The sequence below is a fragment of the Loxodonta africana genome, chromosome 2 (assembly GCF_030014295.1).
Source record: "Loxodonta africana isolate mLoxAfr1 chromosome 2, mLoxAfr1.hap2, whole genome shotgun sequence".
Lineage (NCBI taxonomy): Eukaryota > Metazoa > Chordata > Mammalia > Proboscidea > Elephantidae > Loxodonta > Loxodonta africana.
The window spans coordinates 41325655-41338403 of record NC_087343.1 but is presented as its reverse complement, the minus strand read 5'-3'; the positions used below and the strand labels follow the sequence as shown (position 1 = coordinate 41338403).

General features: G+C 38.4%; 1 protein-coding gene across 2 annotated transcripts in view; it reads left to right on the top strand.

The window, feature by feature from the left end:
* The window catches only part of NADK2 (NAD kinase 2, mitochondrial), a 71798-nt gene that overhangs the window by 21266 nt on the left and 37783 nt on the right, over positions 1 to 12749 (top strand). The gene's annotated exons all lie outside the window — the stretch shown is intronic.

Genomic DNA, 12749 nt, shown 5'->3' with positions numbered 1-12749 from the left:
TTCCCCCATTTTCCTTTCACGCTATTTTTATTATTTTAAAATCAGAACTATGTTGGGAGAAGTGATGTTGGCTTTTGGATATTTTGTATGAGAAACTCTTGCTTATGCTGCAGTTTATCCGCTTATAGATCTTTTTACCCACATGTCTGTCAGTTTGTCCTACTGTGGGGGCTTAAGTGTTGCTGTGATGCTGGAAGCTATGCCACCGCTATTCAAATACCAGCAGGGCTACCCATGATCGACAGGATTCAGCTGAGCTTCCAGACTAAGACACACTAGGAAGAAGGACTCAGTGGTTTACTTCTGAAAAGAATTAGCCAGTGAAAACCTTTTGAATAACAGCAGAACATTGTCTGATACAGTGCCAGAAGATGAGCCCCCCTGGTTAGAAGGTACTCAAAAGGAGGACTGGGGAAGAGCTGCCTCCTCAAAGTAGGGTTGACCTTAATGAAGTGAATGGAGTCAAGCTTTCGGGACCTTCATTTGCTGATGTAGCATGACTCAAAATGAGAAGCTACAAACATCCATTAATAATCGGAGCCTGGAATGTTTGAAGCATGAATCTAGGAAAATTAGAAATTGCTAAAAATGAAGTGGGTGCATAAACATTGATATCCTAGGTATTAGTGAGCTGAAATGGACTGGTATTGGCTATTTTTGAATCGGACAATGTTATGGTCTACTATGCTGAATGACAACTTGGAGAAGAATGGTGTTGCATTCCTCGTCAAAAAGATCTATCCTGACGTAGGATGCTGTCAGTGATAGGATAATATCCATATGCCTACAAGGAAGACCAGTTAATACAACTGTTATTCAAATTTACACACCAACTACTAAGGCCAAAGATTAAGAAATTGAAGATTTTTACCAATTTCTACACTCTGAAATTGAACATACAGTTAGGATGCACTGATAATTACTGGTGATTGAAATATGAAAGGTGGAAACGAAGAAGGATTGGTCGTTGGAAAATATGGCCTTGGTGATAGAAACGATGCTGGAGATTGCATGATAGAATTTTGCAAGATCAGCAACTTCTTCATTGCAAATATGTTTTTTTTACCAGCATAAACAGTAACTAAACACATGGACCTCGCAAGATGGAATACACAGGAATCGAATTGACGGCATCTGTTGAAAGAGACAATGGAAAAGCTCAACATCATCAGTCAAAACAAGGCTAGGGGCCAACTGTGGAACAGACCATCAATTGCTCGTACAAAAGTTCAAGCTGAAGCTGAAGAGAATTAGAACATGGTCACGAGAACCAAAGTACACCCTTGAGTATATCCCACCTAAATTTAGAGACCATCTCAAGAATAGTTTTGACACATTGAACAATGATGACCGAACACGAGATGAATTGTGGAATGACATTATACATAAAGAAAGCAAGAGGTCATTAAAAAGAAAGAAAAGACCTAAATGAATGTCAGGAGACTCTGAAACTTGCTTTTGAATGCTGAGTAGCTAAAGTGAAAGGAAGAAATGATGAAGTAAAAGAGTTGAACATAAGATTTCAAAGGGCAGCTCAAGACCAAGTAAAGCATTATGATGATCTGTGCAAAAGCCTATAGATAGAAAAACAAAAGGGAAGAGCACACTCAGCATTTCTCAAACTGGAAAAACTGAAGAAAAAATTCAAACTTTGAGTTGCAATATTGAAGAATTCTACAGGGAAAATATCAAATGACTCAGGAAGCATCAAAAGAAGATGGAAGGAATACACAGAGTCACTATACCAAAAAAGAATTGGTCAATTTTCAACTGTTTCAGGAGGTAGCATATAATCAGAAAACAATGGTACTGAAGGAAGAAGTTCAAGCTGCACTGAAGGCATTGGTGAAAAACAAGGCTGCAGGAATTGACAGAATACCAATTGAGATGTTTCAGAAAACGGATACAGCCCTGGAAGTACTCACTTGTCTATGCCAAGAAGTTTGAAAGACAGCTACCTGGCCAACCAACTGGAAGAGATCCATATTTATGCCTGTTCCCAAGAAAAGTGATCCAACCAAATGTGGAAATTATTGAACAATATCATTAATATCACATGCAAGTAAAATTTTGCTGAAGATCATTCAAAAGTAGCTGCAGCAGTATATCGACAGGGAACTGCCAGAAGTTCACACTGGATTCAGAAGAGGACGTGGAACCAGGGATATCATTGCTGATGGTTCCTTGCTGAAAGCAGAAAATACCAGAAAGATGTTTACCTGTGTTTTATTGACTATGCAAGAGGCATTTGACTATGTGAATCATAACAAATTATGGATAACATTGTGAAAAATGGGAATACCAGGATACTTAATTGTGCTCATGAGGAACCTGTACATAGATTAAGAGGTAGTCATTCGAACAGAACAAGGGAATGCTGCGTGGTTTAAAGTCAGGAAAGGTATGTGTCAGGGTTGTATTCTTTCACCATACTCATTCAATCTGTATGCTGAGCAAATAATCAGAGGAGCTGGACCATATGAAAAGGGACGTGGCATCAGGATTGGAGAAGGCTTGTCAACAATCTGTTATGCAGATGACACAACCTTGGTTGCTGAAAGTGAAGAAGACTTGAAGCACTTACCGATGAAGATCAAAGACCACAGCCTTTAGTATGGATTACGCGTCAACATAAAGAAACGAAAAATCCTCCTAACTGGACCAGTAAGCAATATCATGATAAACGGGGAACAGATTGAAGTTGTCAAGGATTTCATTTTACTTGGATCCTTAACACCCATGGAAGCAGTCAAGAAACCAAAAGATGCATTGCAATGGGCACATCTTCTACAAACCCCAAAAAGACAAACCCGTTGCTGTTGAGTCGATTCTGAATTGTAGCGATCCTATAGGACAGGGTAAAACTGCCCCATAGAATTTCCAAGGAGTGCCTGGTGGATTTGAACTGCAGACCCTTTGGTTAGCAGCCATAGCACTTAACCACTAAGCCACCAGGGTTTCCTCTTCTACGAAAGACCTCTTTAAAGTATTAAAAAGCAAATATGTCACCTTGAAGACTAAGGTACACCAGACCCAAGCCATGTTGTTTTCAGTTGCCTCATATGCATGCAAAAGCTGGACAATGAATAAGGAAGACAAAAGAAGAATTGATGCTCTTGAATTGTGGTTGGTGTTGGCAAAGAATATTGAATCTACCACGGACTGCCAAAAGAATGAACAAATCTCTTTTGGAAGTACAACCAGAATGCTCCTTAGAAGCAAAGATGGCAAGACTACGTCTCACATACTATGGGCATGTTATCAGAAGGGATCAGTCCTTGAAGAAAGACATCATGCTTGGTAAAGTAGAGGGTCAGGGAAAGAGAGGAAGACCCTCAACAAAATGGATAGACACAGTGGCCGCAACAGTGGGCTTAAGCATAACAACGATTGCGAGAATGGCGCAGGACTGGACAGTGTTTCATTCTGTTGTACATAGGGTCACTACGAGTCAGAGCCAACTTGATGGCACTTAACAACAACAACATAGATCTTTTAGATTCACACTGTCTTTTCCAGGTATCCTGGTTTATAATCTTTAAAAAAAATTTTTTTTTAATGGAGGGAAGAATAACAAGCTTTAAACAAAAAGAAAATATTAACATCATTAGTGGTACCCTACCGTTGTATAGCATTGCAGAATTGAGAATGTATTCTAAATTTCTATCATTTCTCTAGCCTTCTCATTATAAGACATTTTACAAGAATTCACGTGCTGTTGTTTTTGACTGATTAATGTTTTTGAAGAAATGTGGCTAGAAATTCTTAACAGTTTTTGAATATTATACTTTAAAAAATAATAAGATGGCACGAAACAAGAGACTGAAAGGGCTGACTCAATAGGGGGAGAGCAAGTGGGAGAAGGGAGTAAGATGTGTGTAAACTTACATGTGACAGACTGATTGGATTTGTAAATGTTCACTTGAAGCTTAATAAAAGTTAATTAAAAAAATAATAATAAGATTCAGTTCAATAATGGTTTAAGATTTTCTAATCAATGCTGTATATTAAGTCCTTGTTTAAATACCTTATCTCTTATCTGCCTGGGTTAGCCAGTCCATGTTAATGAAGCTTAACACTCCAGCCAACCTAGATCTCTAAAGAAAATAGTTAATACGCAAACTTGTATTCTCTAAATGAACGTGTTGAGTATCAGTTATTAGAGAATTAGTTCACAAGAAGAAGAAATTTGAGTGGGAATAAGTATTTATGAAATGACATTTCTGTGTGAATGTCAAGTGTTTGGATGCTAAATGAACTTTGTATTTAGATTTGGAATTTTAGGAATTTTAGTGTTGTTAGCAAAAACTTTCCTGTTAAAATCATGGGAGACTTGAAGTTTTTCATTAGGCCTCCAAACCCCCTTCACCATCTCAACTAAAGTTCCTGACACTCAACTGCTTGGTAATCTTAATTTTCTAGAGTTTAGCTACGAATAAGGAAGACTGAAGAAGAATTGCACCTTTGAATTGTGGTGTTGGCGAAGAATATTGAATTTACCATGGACTGCCAAAAGAACGAACAAATCTGTCTTGGAAGAAGTACAACCAGAATGCTGCTGAGAAGCAAGGATGGCGAGACTATACCTCAAATACTTTGGACAGGTTAACAGGAGGGATCAGTCCCTGGAGAAGGATATCATGCTTGGTAAAGTAGAGAGCCAGGGAAAGATAGGAAGACGTTCAACAAGATGGATTGACACAGTGGCTACAACAGCGGGCTCAAGCATAACAGCGATTGTGAGGATGGCGCAGGACAGGGCTGTATTTTATTCTGTTGTACATGGGGGTTGCTATGAGGTAGAAGTGATTTGAGGGCATCTAACAACAAGAACATCTAAGAAGGTAGAAGTAGACACAGAAGCTTCTGAATCACCAGACTAGAATTACAGGGCCCATAGGGTAAGGCATATGTACTCTGTGCAGAGGTACATGTTCTGTATTGTCCAAACGCAGTGGGAACATAAGGCCAAAAACCTGGGCAGGAAGTTGAAGTCAGAGGACCAGTTACCCTTAAGTTTTATTTATTGCAGTTTAGGAGCAGGAAATTTGATGAAATTGTTGTAATAGATTTATTGTGCATTTGAATTAGTTCTCATTTTCCCTAGCAGTTTTCAGTACCCTGTTTAATAGTTCGAGCTTAACAAATATTTAAATAAACACCGTAGTAAGCATTCAAATATTTGAATGAATAAATTAAATTTTCCAGACCTAAATTTCTAGCTATATAAACTACTCTGAAAATAAAATCATGAGAGAGAATTTCTTATAACAAAATAATACAGCATGGTAACTAATCTGCCTCTGCTTAATTCTGACAACTTAAAGATGGCATACTTAGCACACTCTTGTTTTTGCTATTTTCACTTATCTAGGTTATCTTCTCTACTATCTGCTTCTACACTGTTGTTCCTTTTGTGAAAGATGCATGAATAACTTAATTCAACAAATTCTTAGTACCTAGGTCCTGAGGATACAGTGGTGAACAAGATAAATAAGATCACTGCTGTCTTGGTACTTAAATTCTAGTAAGGGGAGACAATCAGATTAAAAAATATATTTAATAACTAAGACAATTTTAGGTTTTGGTAACTGTAGTGAAAGAAATTAACAGGTTATGGGATAGAGTAATACAGCAACAGGAATGTATCCCTGATCCAGGCAGTCCTGACACCCAGAGGTTGAGAAGAACCAGTGTTGGGCTGAAGGAAAGGAGAGCATTCAAGCAAGTACATAGAAAAGAGCTTGATGAGACTAGAGTATAAGGAATGAGGAGAAAGTGTGGTATGAGATGAGGTGGGAGAACAGAAGCCAGATCTGCTCAGAGTTGGTAAGGAATACATCCTTTGTTAAAAGTACAACTTGCATAAAGATGTTAAGCAGAGGGAAAGACATGCTTTGGTTCACTCTGGCTGCTGTATGAAGAATAATAGCCTATGGGGGGAGGTGGGCAAGGGTGAAAGCAGAGAGCCTGATAAGAGGCTTGTGCCATAGTCTGGGTGTGAGTTTGTGAGTGGTAGCGGTGAAGAGGGAGCTCTCGTGGCATAGTACTTAAGTGCTACGGCTGCTACCCAGAAGGTCAGCAGTTTGAATCCACCAGCCGCTCCTTGAAAACCCTATGAAGCAGTTCTGTTCTAACCTGCAGGGTTGCTATGAGTTGGACTCAACTCAACGGCAATGGGTTTGGTTTTTTTGTTTTTGGCTGGGGAGGTTTGTGGTGAAGAGAGGGAGAATTGGATGGATTAAATATACCCACTGCTGTCGAGTCGATTCCGACTCACAGTGACACTGTAGGACAGAGTAGAACTGCCCCACAGGGTTTCCAAGGCTGTAAATCTTTACGGAAGCAGACTGCCACATCTTTCTCCTGTGGATTAAACATGGAGCCCTGGTGGTGCACTAGTTCAGTGTAAGTTGGATGTGGGAATAAGGGAAATGGAGGCATCAAGTATGACTCCTAGATTTGGCTTTAGCCATAGGCGAGTGATCCTGAGAGGTGGAAAATCACAGGTTTGATACTGAACATGTTTGTTTGAGATACTGTTAGATATCCATATAGAGATGTCAAATAGGCAGTTGAATAAATGCATTTGAATCTCTAAAGATAGGCCAGGATTAGAGAGCAAAGTTGGGAGTCATCAGCGAGTAAAATCAGTTGCCATTGAGTTGATTCCAACTCACAGAGACCCCATGCCTGTCAGACTAGAACGCCATCGGGTTTTCAATGGCTGGTTTTTGGGAAGTAGATCACCAGGACTTTCTTCAGAGGATTCCCTGGGTGACCTCAAACCTTCAGCCTTTCAGCTAGCAGGTGAGCATGTTAGTCATTTGCACCACCCAGGGATTCCTATCAACATATAGATTTCTGTTAAAACTATGAAAGTAGAGGAGATCACTGAAGGAGAGAGTAGAGAACCAGAAGCATTTTGATTCAAGTTCATTGAGAGGTAGTTAGTGCCTGTCATGGATTGAACTGTGTCCCTCAAAAACATTTGTCAACTTGGTTAGGCCATGATTCTCAGTACTGTGTGGTTGTCCTCCATTTTGTCATTGTAATTTTATGTTAAAGAGGATTACGGTGGGGTATAATGCCCTTGTTCAGGTCACATCCCTGATTCAATGTAAAGGGAGTTTCCCTGGGATGTGGCCTGCACCACCTTCTACCTTATAAGAGATGGAAGGGAAGTAGACAGAGTGGTGACCTCATACTTCCAAAAAAGCAGTGTTGGGAGCAAAGCGCGTACTATGGACCTGGGGTTCCTTCACGGAGAAGCTCCTGGTCCGGGGAAGGAGAGAGATTGATGAGAAGGACCTTCCTCCAGAGCCGACACAGAGAGAAAGCTGTACCCTAGAGCTAACACCCCTAATTTGGACTTCTAGATTACTAGACTGAGAAAATAAATTTCTCCTTGTTAAAGCCATCCACTTGTGGTATTTCTGTTATAGCAGCACTAGATGACTAAGACAGTGCCATTTTAATTAATCCCTAGTTGGATCGTGACAGTTATAATCTGAATGTTAGTGCCATGGTCACCCATATTCAGAAATTCACCCTTAGAAAGAATAGTGTTTCAAACCTGATTTATGTTGATTTGTTGGTTAAGGTAAATGAAGAGTTATTACCTTGGTCACTGATTTCTTTTAAATAAATACATAAATAAAATCTCCTTGACATTGGTTTGCTCTGTGTAAATATAATGAGGCTTTGATTAGGCATTAAACTGTTTACACGTGATGTATGACCTAGTATATCTTTGTGAGTTAACATCTATATTAATTTTCATAATAGTCATTTCCTTCTTTTGAGAAGCATACATTTCCTTTTACATTATAGAATAAGGAGGAAAACAATTTTAAAATCCCTAATCCCATATTTATAGACAAAAGACTGGAAAAATAGATGTGAAATATTAACTCCAATTCTGGGCCCTAAGATTATATATGATTTTTACTTTATATACGCATCTTCATGTTAATATTACTTTTCAAAACTTTAAAAAGGTAAATATTAAAAATTTATCTAAAAATTGGTTTTACATCATAATTCAGTAAATAATGGTTTCAAACAAAAGGTATATTTAAGACTCATGACAAAATTAGGTGCGTACTTGAAAAACTGATTTTGTGTCATGAAGAGGCAAGGTATAAGAGAATTTGGAGGAGGAAAGAAACTAACATGCTTTTGAATTCTACCAGAATTCACTGTAGTGGGCAAATTTCTGAGTTGGAAGTTCATTGAGAATATTTCTGAAATTCTCAACATTTATTTTGCTTTATGGATTATTTAGAAGACATAGGCTTTAAAAGGAGAATATTAATGGCAAAATAGTTATAAGATGTCATTCCAATCAACTAAGAAAAATAATTCTTGAAGGATATATGTTTTTATATCTAAAAGTTACCCATTCTTAGGGAGCTAACCACCCATTTTTGGATTGAATCAGGTAAATTCCAAATTGAATCCAAGTGGAGCAGAGGTCATCTAACTGCTTCTTAAAATATTAGTTTGACTTCCTATCAAAACCTCTGGGACACGGCAAAAGCAGTGCTCAGAGGTCAATTTATATCGATAAATGCACACATACAAAAGGAAGAAAGAGCCAAAATCAGAGAACTGTCCCTACAACTTGAACAAATAGAAAGCAAGCAACAAAAGAATCCATCAGGTACCAGAAGAAAACAAATAATAAAAATTAGAGCTGAACTAAATGAAATAGAGAACAGAAAAACAATTGAAAGAATTAACAACGTCGAAAGTTGGTTCTTTGAAAAAATTAACAAAATTGATAACCCACTGGCCAGACTGACTAAAGAAATACAGGAAAGGAAACAAACAATAACCCGAATAAGGGACGAGATGGGCCATTTCACAAAAGCCCCAACTGAAATTAAAAGAATCATATCAGATTATTATGAAAAATTGTACTCTAACAAATTTGCAAACCTACAAGAAATGGACGAATTCCTAGAAAAACACTACCTACCTAAACTAACACAATCAGAAGTAGAACAACTAAATAGACCCATAACAAAAAAAGAGATTGATAAGGTAATCCAAAAACTCCCAGCAACAACAAAAAAAAAGCCCTGGCCTGGATAGCTTCACTGTAGAGTTCTACCAAACTTTCAGAGAAGAGTTAACACCACTACTACTAAACCTATTTCAAAGCATAGAAAATGATGGAATACTATCTAACTCATTCTATGAACCCACCATATCCCTGATACCAAAACCAGGTAAAGATACCACAAAAAAAGAAAATTACAGGCCTATATCCCTCATGAATATAGATGCAAAAATCCTCAACAAAATTCTAGCCAATAGAATTAAACAACGTATCAAAAAAATAATCCACCATGACCAAGTGGGATTTATACCAGGTATGCAAGGCTGGTTTAATATTAGAAAAACCATTAATGTAATCCACCATATAAATAAAAGACAAAAACCACATGATCTTATCAATTGATGCAGAAAAGGCGTTTGACAAAGTCCAACACCCATTCATGATAAAAACTCCCAGCAAAATAGGAATTGAAGGAAAATTCCTCAACATAATAAAGGGCATCTTTTATACAAAGCCAACAGCCAACATCATCCTAAATGAAGAGAGCCTGAAAGCATTTCGCTTGAGAACGGGAGCCAGACAAGGATGCCCTTTATCACCGCTCTTATTCAACATTGTGCTGGAGGTCCTAGCCAGAGCAATTAGGCTAGACAAAGAAATAAAGGGCATCCGGATTGGCAAGGAAGAAGTAAAATTATCTCTATTTGCAGATGACATGATCTTATACACAGAAAACCCTAAGGGATCCTCCAGAAAACTATTGAAACTAATAGAAGAGTTCGGCAGAGTCTCAGGTTACAAGATTAACATACAAAAATCACTTGGATTCCTCTACATCAACAAAAAGAACATCGAAGAGGAAATCACCAAATCAATACCATTCACAGTAGCCCCCAAGAAGACAAAATACGTAGGAATAAATCTTACTAAAGATGTAGAAGACCTATACCAAGAAAACTACGAAGTATTAGTGCAAGAAACTGAAAGGGACCTACATAAGTGGAAAAACATACCTTGCTCATGGATAGGAAGACTTAACATAGTAAAAATGTCTATTCTACCAAAAGCCATCTACACATACAATGCACTTCCGATCCAAATTCCAATGACATTTTTTAAAGTGTTGGAGAAACAAATTACCAACTTCATATGGAAGGGAAAGAAACCCCGGATAAGTAAAGCATTACTGAAAAAGAAGAAGAAAGTGGGAGGCCTCACTCAACCGATTTTAGAACCTATTACACAGCCACAGTAGTCAAAACAGCCTGGTATTGGTACAGCAACAGACACATAGACCAATGGAACAGAATTGAGAACCCAGATATAAATCCATCCACATATGAGCAGCTGATATTTGACAAAGGCCCAGTGTCAGTTAATTGGGGAAAAGATAGTCTTTTTAACAAATGGTGCTGGCATAACTGGATATCCATTTGCAAAAAAATGAAACAGGACCCATACCTCACACCGTGCACAAAAACTAACTCCAAGTGGATCAAAGACCTAAACATAAAGACGAAAATGATAAAGATCATGGAAGAAAAAATAGGGACAACGTTAGAAGCTCTAATACAAGGCATAAACAGAATACAAAACATTACTAAAAATGCCAAAGAGAAACCAGATAACTGGGAGCTCCTAAAAATCCAACACCTATGCTCATCTAAAGACTTCATCAAAAGAGTAAAAAGACCACCTACAGACTGGGAAAAAATTTTCAGCTATGACATCTCTGACCAGCACCTGATCTCTGAAATCTATATGATTCTGTTAAAACTCAACCACAAAAAGACAAACAACCCAATCAAAAAGTGGGCAAAGGATATGAACACGCACTTCACTAAAGAAGATATTCAGGCGGCTAACAGTCACATGAGAAAATGCTCTCGATCATTAGCCATTAGAGAAATGCAAATTAAAACTAGGATGAGATTCCATCTCACTCCATCAAAGCTGGCATTAATCCAAAAAACACAAAATAATAAATGTTGGAGAGGCTGTGAAGAGATTGGAACTCTTATACACTGCTGGTGGGAATGTAAAATGGTACAACCACTTTGGAAATCTATCTGGCATTTTCTTAAAAAGTTAGAAATAGAACTACCATACAACCCAGAAATCCCACTCCTTGGAATATACCCTAGAGAAATAAGAGCCTTTACACAAACAGATAAATGCACACCCATGTTTATTGCAGCTCTGTTTACAATAGCAAAAAGCTGGAAGTAACCAAGGTGTCCATCAATAGATGAATGGTTTGATAAATTATGGTACGTTCACAAAATTGAATACTACGCATCGATAAAGAACAGTGACAAATCTGTGAACCATTTTATAACATGGAGGAACCTGGAAGGCATTATGCTGAGTGAAATTAGATGCAAAAGGACAAATACTGTATAAGACCACTATTTTATAAGTTCTTGAGAAATAGTATAAACTGAGAAGAACACATTCTTTTGTGGTTACGAGAGGGGGTAGGGAGGGAGGGTAGGAGAGGGTTATTTACTGATTAGTTAGTAGATAAGAACTACTTTAGGGGGAGGGAAGGACAATAGTACAGGGAAGGTCAGCTCAGTTGGACTGGACCAAAAGCAAAGAAGTTTCTGGAATAAACTGAATGCTTCGAAGGTCAGCGGAGCATGGGCGGGGGTTTGGGGACTATGGCTTAAGGGGACTTCTAAGTCAATTGGCATAATAAACTCTATTATGAAAACATTCTGCGTCCCACTTAGAAGTGTGGCGTCCGGGGTCTTAAATGCTAACAAGCGGCCATCTAAGATGCGTCAGTTGGTCTCAACCCATCTGGATCAAAGGAGAATGAAGAACACCAAGGTCACACGATAACTATGAGCCCGAGACAGGGCCACATGAACTAGAGACTACATCATCCTGAGACCAGACGAACTAGATGGTGCCTGGCCACACTGATGACTGCCCTGACAGGGAACACAACAGAGAACTCCTGAGGGAGCAGGAGAACAGTGGGATGCAGACCCCAAATTCTCATAAAAAGACCATACTTAATGGTCTGACTGAGACTAGAAGAATCCCGGCAGTCATGGTCCCCAAACCTTCTGTTGGCCCAGGACAGGAACCATTCCAGAAGACGACTCATCAGACATGGAAGGGACTGGACAATGGGCTGGAGAGAGATGCTGATGAAGAGTGAGCTTCTTGTATCAGGTGGACACTTAAGACTGCATTGGCATCTCCTGTCTGGAGGAGAGATGGGAGGGTAGAGAGGGTTAGAAACTGGCAAAACGGTCACGAAAGGAGAGACTGGAAGAAGGGAGCAGGCTGATTCATTAAGGGGAGAGTAAATGGGAGTATGTACTAAGGTGTACTTAAGCTTATATGTGACAGACTGACTTGATTTGTAAACTTTCACTTAAAGCACAATAAAAATTATTAAAAAAAATATTAGTTTGTCTTTGGTCTTCAAGTAGTCATATGCAATATGTTAAAAAGTCATTAAGAAAATAAAACACTGAAGCTATAAAACACATATGTTTTGAGATCCTGATGACTACATGATTCAAAAACTTAATGTATGTGGTATTAAAATCAGATGATGGTTTTCTGAAATTCAGCTTTCTAGCTCAGTTTGAACTTGTAGATTTCACAGATAGTAATTAAAATGTGCTTCATTAGAAAGAAAGGCCATCGTAATTATTTTATA